Genomic DNA, 7486 nt, shown 5'->3' on the forward strand with positions numbered 1-7486 from the left:
TCCTTGCCATTAAGAGCCAGTGACTAGTGCCCCAGTTCCATTTAATCACTTAATATTAGTTAGCTTTTTAAAAAGTACATTTATTTCAAAAATATATCAAGGAAAGAAATACGAACATTTTCCTGGACCACTTTGGGGGCCCTTTCCCAAACTTAGCACAGTTTCTACCCTGCATTGGTTCCCCTGAGTTCCTGTTTAAATGTGGCACTGCTGCTGTATGGGTCCTAGTCTCAGCTACCTCTGGCCTAGGTCTGAAGGTCACTTGCTTATCTGGGCATTGGTGTTGAGCTGGCTACAAAAACTGTCTTGGAATTGACAATGGACTCCCATATTTCTCATTTTCCTGACATTTTAAAACTTGAAAGATTCCGGTATCCAATCTCTTCACCTAAAATCAAAGTACAAATGCAGAAGCAAAGGAACAAGGCCTATTTTTTATGGGGTCAGCCTCAGGGTGAGAGGGTTTAAGGCCTCTCTCCTTATAACCTTTACCTGACCCCTGTCACCAAAGGAGTCAAAACTAAGAGTAGAGGTACATGGAGAGAGGAGTTGAGAACAGGTGACACTTTGGTCTTTTGAAGGGGTCCCAAATTCTGGTTGTTGTTGTTTGTTCTTCATTTTCGAACAGGTAGGAGAGCTGGGATTCAAACCCTGGTCCTCCAAATTCCAGCTATTCAGCCAATCAAAGAGATGGCCATTCCCAACCAGAACCAGTTAGAGAATGTCCATTTTTGTTCAGTCATTTCAGTTGTGTCTGATTCTTTGTGACGCCATCTGGGGTTTTCTTGGCAACGACACTGGAATAGTTTGCCATTTCCTTCTCCAAGAGAATGTCTATCCATATTCCAAAAGTTTCTGCAAGGCATTTCTGTTTTTTAAAACAGGTGTTTATTGATGTCTTTTCTTTTTTAACATCACCAAAGTTTCTCCCAAGATCCCTCTCCCTCCAGAGAACCATCACATATAACAAATATTTTTTATTAATTTTTTTTTGTTTTTAGTTTACAACGCTCAGTTCCACAAGTTTTTGAGTTCCAAATTTTCTCTCCCTCCTTCCCTCTCCTCCCCCCTACCCCCCAAGAAGGCATTTAATCCAATATAAGTTCTACATATACTTTCGTATTGAACTTATTTACATAATAGTCCAGTTGTAAAGAAGAATTATAATCAATGGAATGAATCATGAGAAAGAAGAAATGAAACCAAAAAAGGAGGAAAAAAAAAGAGAACAAATAGTTTTCCTCAATCTGCATTCAGACTCCATAATTCGTTCTCTGGATGTGCATAGCTTTTTCCATAATGAATACTGTGGAGCTGTCTTTGAACCTTGCATTGATGAGAAGAGCCAGGTCTATCAAAGTTAGTCCTTACAGATACCGTGTGTCTGTAATCATGTATAATGTTCTCCTGGTTCTGCTCCCCTCATTCAACATCAGTTCATATAAGTCTTTCCAAGTTATAATGAAGTCTGTCTGTTCCTCATTTCTTATAGCACAATATTATTCCATTACATTCATATACCACAACTTCTTTAGCCATTCCCCAATTGATGGACATCCCCTTGATTTCTAATTCTTTGCTACCACAAAAAGAGGTGCTATAAATCTTTTTGTACATACTGGTCCATTTCCCACTTTTGTGATCTCTTTGGGATACAGCCTTAGAAGTGGTATTGCTGGGTCAAAGGGCATGAACATTTTTATAGCCCTTTGGGCATAGTTCCAAATTGCTCTCCAGAATGGCTGGATCATTTCACAACTGCACCAACAATGTAACAATGTTCCAATTTTCCCACATCCTCTCCTGCATTTATCATTTTCCTGTTTTGTCATGTTAGCCAATCTGACAGGAGAGAATTGGGAAAGAATCTTTACAGCCAGTGTCTCTGATAAACGCCTCATATCTAACTGAGTACATATCTAACTGGAACTGAGTCAAATTTATAGGAATACAAGTCATTCCCCAATTTAGAAATGAGTCAAAGATATGAACAGGGAGTTTTCAGAGGAAGAAATTAAAGATACCTATAGTCATATGAAAAAAAAATGCTCTAAATCACTATTGATTAGAGAAATGCAAATCAAACAAATATTTTTGAAAGACCAAAACTGATCAATACATCAAAAGAAGTGACAGTTTGTGCATCATACCACACTTGTTCACACCACCACCACCCCCCCACCCCCCCTTCTCCCCCCTCCCCCCACCATCTCTGGAAGGGTAGGGAAGGGTATTTCCTCATATCTATTCTGTTCTTGTAGTAAACTGCTTATCCTTTGTAATTTCACAACATTAACTTTTGAGTTTTTTGTAACTGTAATTTCTGTTTACATTGTTGTAGTCACGTGCATCGTTTTCTTGGTTCAGCTTACTTTACTCTGTATCAGATCATGTACATATTTTCATGCATCTCTGCATTTATCACATTCATCGTTTCTTAAAGCATAGTAATGTTCTCTTACATTTACATAACACAATTTGTTTAGCCCAGGAGTGGGGAACCTTTAGCCTTGAGGCAATATGCAGCCCTCTAGGGCCTCAAGTACAGCCCTTTGACTGAATCCAAACTTCACTGAACAAATCCCATATTTGGCCTGGAGGCTGCAGGTTCCCCACCCCTGGAACCATTTTCCAGTTGATAGGCATCTACTTTGTTTCGCAAAAAGTGTTGCTCTAAATATTTTGGTGTAATTAGGGACCTTATTCTTATCCTCCTGGGAGTATAACCCTAGGAGTGGCATCTTTAGGTCAGAACTGGACATTTTAGTCACTTAATTTGCATAATTCCAAAATAGTTGTACTAGCTCACAGTCCACCAACAATGTCCTGGTATGACTATCTTCCCACAACTGCCTTGAATATTATTCTAATCTTTCCTCATCTTTGCCCGTTTGCAGCAAGTGAGGTGAAACATCAGGGTTTTTTTGATTTGCATTTAACTTATCATTAGTAATTTGGAGCATTTTTCCATGTGGTTGTTAATACTTTGCTTATTATTATTAATTTGTTAAGATTTCTTTTGAGAACTCTCTGTTTATATTCCCCAAGGCACTTCTCTTACATATAACCACAGTTCTCAAAGAAGAAGATCCCCACTTAGCCTTTTCTAGATGAACAATCTTGAAGATGTTCAATACATATGCCTGTCCTCAATTTCATATACAAAGTAAATGCAAAGTAGTTTGGAAGTGTGGGAGGCAGATGCTTACAAATGGAGGGGAGGGAAAGGGGCACCTGAGCTGAGCCTTTTGGGGAGCCAGAGATTCCAAGAGCCAGAGGTGAAGATAGAGAGTACTCTAGGCAGAGGCCAAACTTTAGCTAAGGCCCAGAGGCTTGAGATTGAAAGTCAAGTTAAGAGTTAGAGTTAGCAGACTGGTTTTTAAAGAGGGAACATGAAATGGCATTTTGATGTTACTGATTGTGAAGTGCTAATTCCGATGCAAGCCAAGGCCATGATTTCAGAGGATGAAGAGGTGACCTCAAAGATCCTTCTAAATCTGTCATCAGGAATGTAATCTTGTCCTTGTAGAGACTATTAATTGGGTGTCCAATTGGATTCTGTGCATCAGTCAAAAAATAACAAAAAAAAAACAAACAACTCTAAAACACATGCATAGAATGTGGAAAAACTAGTAAATTGAGTATTGGCAATGTGTTACCAAGATGGTCTGGAAGAAGTAGGGGCCGGAGAGCCCCAGTTATACCTGCTCTACCAATCACTTCCCTGAGCCTCAATTTCCAGAGGTCCCTTTCATTGGAAATCTATGGTCCTATCATATTGATCTCAGGCCCAGATTTTCCTCTGTCCCTCTCTAAAATGAGGCAGTTGGACTGCCTAATCTTGAAAGCACCTTCCAGCTTTAGATCTATGATCCTAAATGAAGGGTTCTTAAAACGTTTGGTGTCGAGTACCCCTTTTTAGAATATCTTCATTGGTATTTTATTTTCCCCCAGTTACATGGAAAAACAATTATTAACATTCATTTTTTAAAACTTTGAGTTCCAAATTCTCTCCCTTCCTCCCTCCCCACTCCCCCACTGAGAAGGCAAGCAATTGGATATATACACACACATATACATACACATATATGTATATGTGTGTATAGTCATGCAAAATACTTCCATAATAATCACGCTGTGAAAGAGAACATAGACTAAAAAAAACCCTCAAGAAAAATAAAGTAAAAAAAAAGTATGCTTCAATCTGCATTCAGACACCATCAGTTCTTTGTCTGGGAGTGGATGGCATTTTCATCCTGAGTCCTTCACAGTTGTCCTGAATCCTTGTATTGCTAAGAATAGCTAAATCGTTCACAACTGATCATCCTGCAACATTGCTGTTACTTTGTATACAGCACATTTCACTTTGTATCAGTTCATGTAAATCTTTCCAGGTTTCTCCGAGATTATCATTTCCTATAGTTCAATAGTATAGAGTAATATTTTCAAATAAGATACTTTGGATTGCAGAGGACACCAATTAGCTTGAAACACAATTATCAAAATATTTTTAAAAAAAATTCACAGACCCCAGAATAGATCGCTGTCCAAAATGCTTTTGTACGGAGAAGAGGAATTCCATTTAGTTATTGCCAAAAGGCCATTCAGCCTTTAATCTGTTCTTTTGATTTTTTTTCCCCTGCCTTTGAGGCCCAGGATGAATCCAGTCAGTGCTTCAGAATGGGGTGTGTCCCACGGGGTGTGTCCCACTCTCAGCCACTGGCTGAGATCTTGGACTCTAAGCACACAGATGCCTAGGGAGAGATAGTAAGACTTTTATAAAGCTCCCTCTGGATTTCAGACAATCTTTGAGGACATCTCTAATCATTAACAACAGAGAGCCAGAAAGTGAAAGGTTGACGTGTAAAGTTTGTTATGGCTCTGAGTGTGGTGTAAGTATCCAAGAAACTTGTAACTGTAGCTGTCTAGAGCTCATCTTGTCCTGTATTGTTTCCTGCTGGAATTAACTGGTTCTGCCAGAGCAGGCTTCCTTGTATCATACCTTGATGTGTCTTTTCCGCCCTACCTCTCTCTCTCTCTCTCTATTTTTCTTTTTGGATGCACTATAAAAGGAGAAAGGAATATTTGAAACCACCTCAGCATGGGCCCCTAGGGCTTGCTTTGAGCACAGGAGAAATAATAAGTCTTCAGTTTCCTAAAGCCTGAGTGAACAAGGCATCCAGGCAGCTGCAAAAAATGACTTGCTGAGTCATGGGGCTGGGATGTTATTTTTCAACAGGGGCAGACATTTCAGCATCTTGCTGCTACAACCACAAATTCTGCTTTTGAAAAAATCAGCCTGGGTAACCTTTCCGGCCTTTTGTTAAATGTAAAAACCATTTATTTGGTCTTAATTCCCTGATCTTTCTGGTGTCCTGCATCTCAGGCTGGAAGGGAAAACTAGCAGATTATTTTATTTGCCAGATGGACAGAGGATATTGTTCACCTTTTAAGCCTGCATTTCAATGTGCCTCTGGGCTTGGATGTGCAAATTGTACAGGGAAATTATTCCATTTCCAGGTCTTACCTTTTGCAAAATTCATTAATCTTCACAGAAGATTGATTTCATGGGAGTCTTAGGAATAGAGAACTGAGCTTGGCCCTAAATTGTGAAATCACGAACTCATCCATAGAGTTTTAAAGTTGCGAGGGACTTGAGAACATCTAGTCTGACTTGGTGATCTCTGAGAACAGGAAACTGAGTCACAGAAAGGGGAAATCATTTGTCCAAAGTAACATAGGAAGCTAGTAGCAGAGTGGCATACACCAACTACAGAGAACCACTAAGACTCATTTCTCCACTACCTCAGGCTGACCCTCAAAGTCAGATTAAAAGGTCAATGCATTTGACAAAAGCAGCAAACATTTAAGTGCCTAAACTGGGGCATGGTTGAACCCGAGCAATGGATTGAGAGGCAGAGAACCAGATTTGACTATCACCTCTAAACTATGTGACCCTGGGGGAGTCATTTAGCCCTTGAGCTTCAGTGTTTTCATTAGAAAATGGAATAACACTAGCACCGTTTAACCCACAGCATTGTGTTTGGGAAGGGCTGGGGGTAGGGAACATGCTCTGCAAACCTCAGACAATTATAGCTATATGAGCTATTATCCTGACTATCTACAGAACCCAGTGTGGCCTGATATTGGGCATGGTCCAAAGTTTAAAAGAGGTTCCCTCCCTCCCATCCTTGTCATTGACTACTGAGGGTCCACACCAGCTCCCGGTTTTCTTTCTTGTCCATTTTAAACGTACGTTTTGCTGATGCCTTTGACCTCGGTCATTAGGGATAGGGGAGAGAGGAACCCTACCCACCCCTTCTAGATTAATTCCTTTCTCAATCCCCTTCCCTTTCGAGGGGGCAACGTGCTGAAGCAGAGTGCGGAGCCCGTGGTCCGGAAGCCCTCAGACTCTTCTCTGTATAATGCTGCTTAAGTCACCAAACCTCTCTGGCCTTCAGTTTCCTCATCTGAAAAATGGAGGCATTAGACTTCATGGCCTCTTAGGTCCCTTCCAGCTTTAAATCTATGATCCTTTGCCCACCTCCATTCTACTGAAACTGTCTTGAAGACAAACCCCCTTTTCTGGACCTTTTTCTCAGCTCTCTGCCTCATTTCTTACCTAGCCTTAATCACTGAATGGGTACTGCCTCAGTCAAACAGACCTGTTAAAGACCTTAGCTTAAAAGAGCCAAGGTCCCTCATTGCATCCTGGGCCATCTCTAGTTGTCTTGATCCATATCAGGCCACTGGACTCAGATGGCTCCAGAGGAGAGAGTGAGGCTGGTCACTTTACACAGTCCTGCCTCACTTAAATCCAATTCACTTGCATGTTGTGGCATCAGCTTCCTGAAGTCATGGTCCTCTTTGAGAATGAAGAACAAACGATGACAACTTTTTCTTGACTCCCGTGGCACCTGACACTATCAAGCCCCCAGTAAGCCTTCTGTTCTTTGAAATACCTTTTTCTTTCGTTGGTAATAAATTGCTTATGCTTGCTCACCTAATAAGTGGTATGGTGCCACTTATTAGGAAGAACATGGGGAGTCCTCTGGAGTCAGAGACCTGAATGTCCCTTTTATTACTTCCTGCCTGTGTGTGACCCCAGAGCAAGTCACTAAGGTTCTCTAAACCTTACTTTTCTCCTCTGTGAAACAGGGGCATTGGGTTAGATGACCTCTAAGGTCCTTTCCACCTCTAAATCTATGATCCTCAAAGATCCTACAGTCTGGGAGGCTGTCTCCTTTGCCCTGTCCATCTCATTGTGCCTCATACCATGGGGGCCATCTCCAGTTGTCCTGATCTATATCCTGCCCCTGGACCCATATGGCTCCAGAGGAGAAAGTGAGGCTGGTGACCTTGCACAGCCCTGCCTCACTTAAATCCAATTGACTTGCATGTCATGACATCGTCTCCCTGATGTCATGGTCCTCTTTGAGAATGAAGGACAAACAACAACAGCAACCATACTGATCTATATGGATTG

The sequence above is a fragment of the Trichosurus vulpecula genome, chromosome 2 (assembly GCF_011100635.1).
Source record: "Trichosurus vulpecula isolate mTriVul1 chromosome 2, mTriVul1.pri, whole genome shotgun sequence".
Taxonomy (NCBI): Eukaryota; Metazoa; Chordata; class Mammalia; order Diprotodontia; family Phalangeridae; genus Trichosurus; species Trichosurus vulpecula.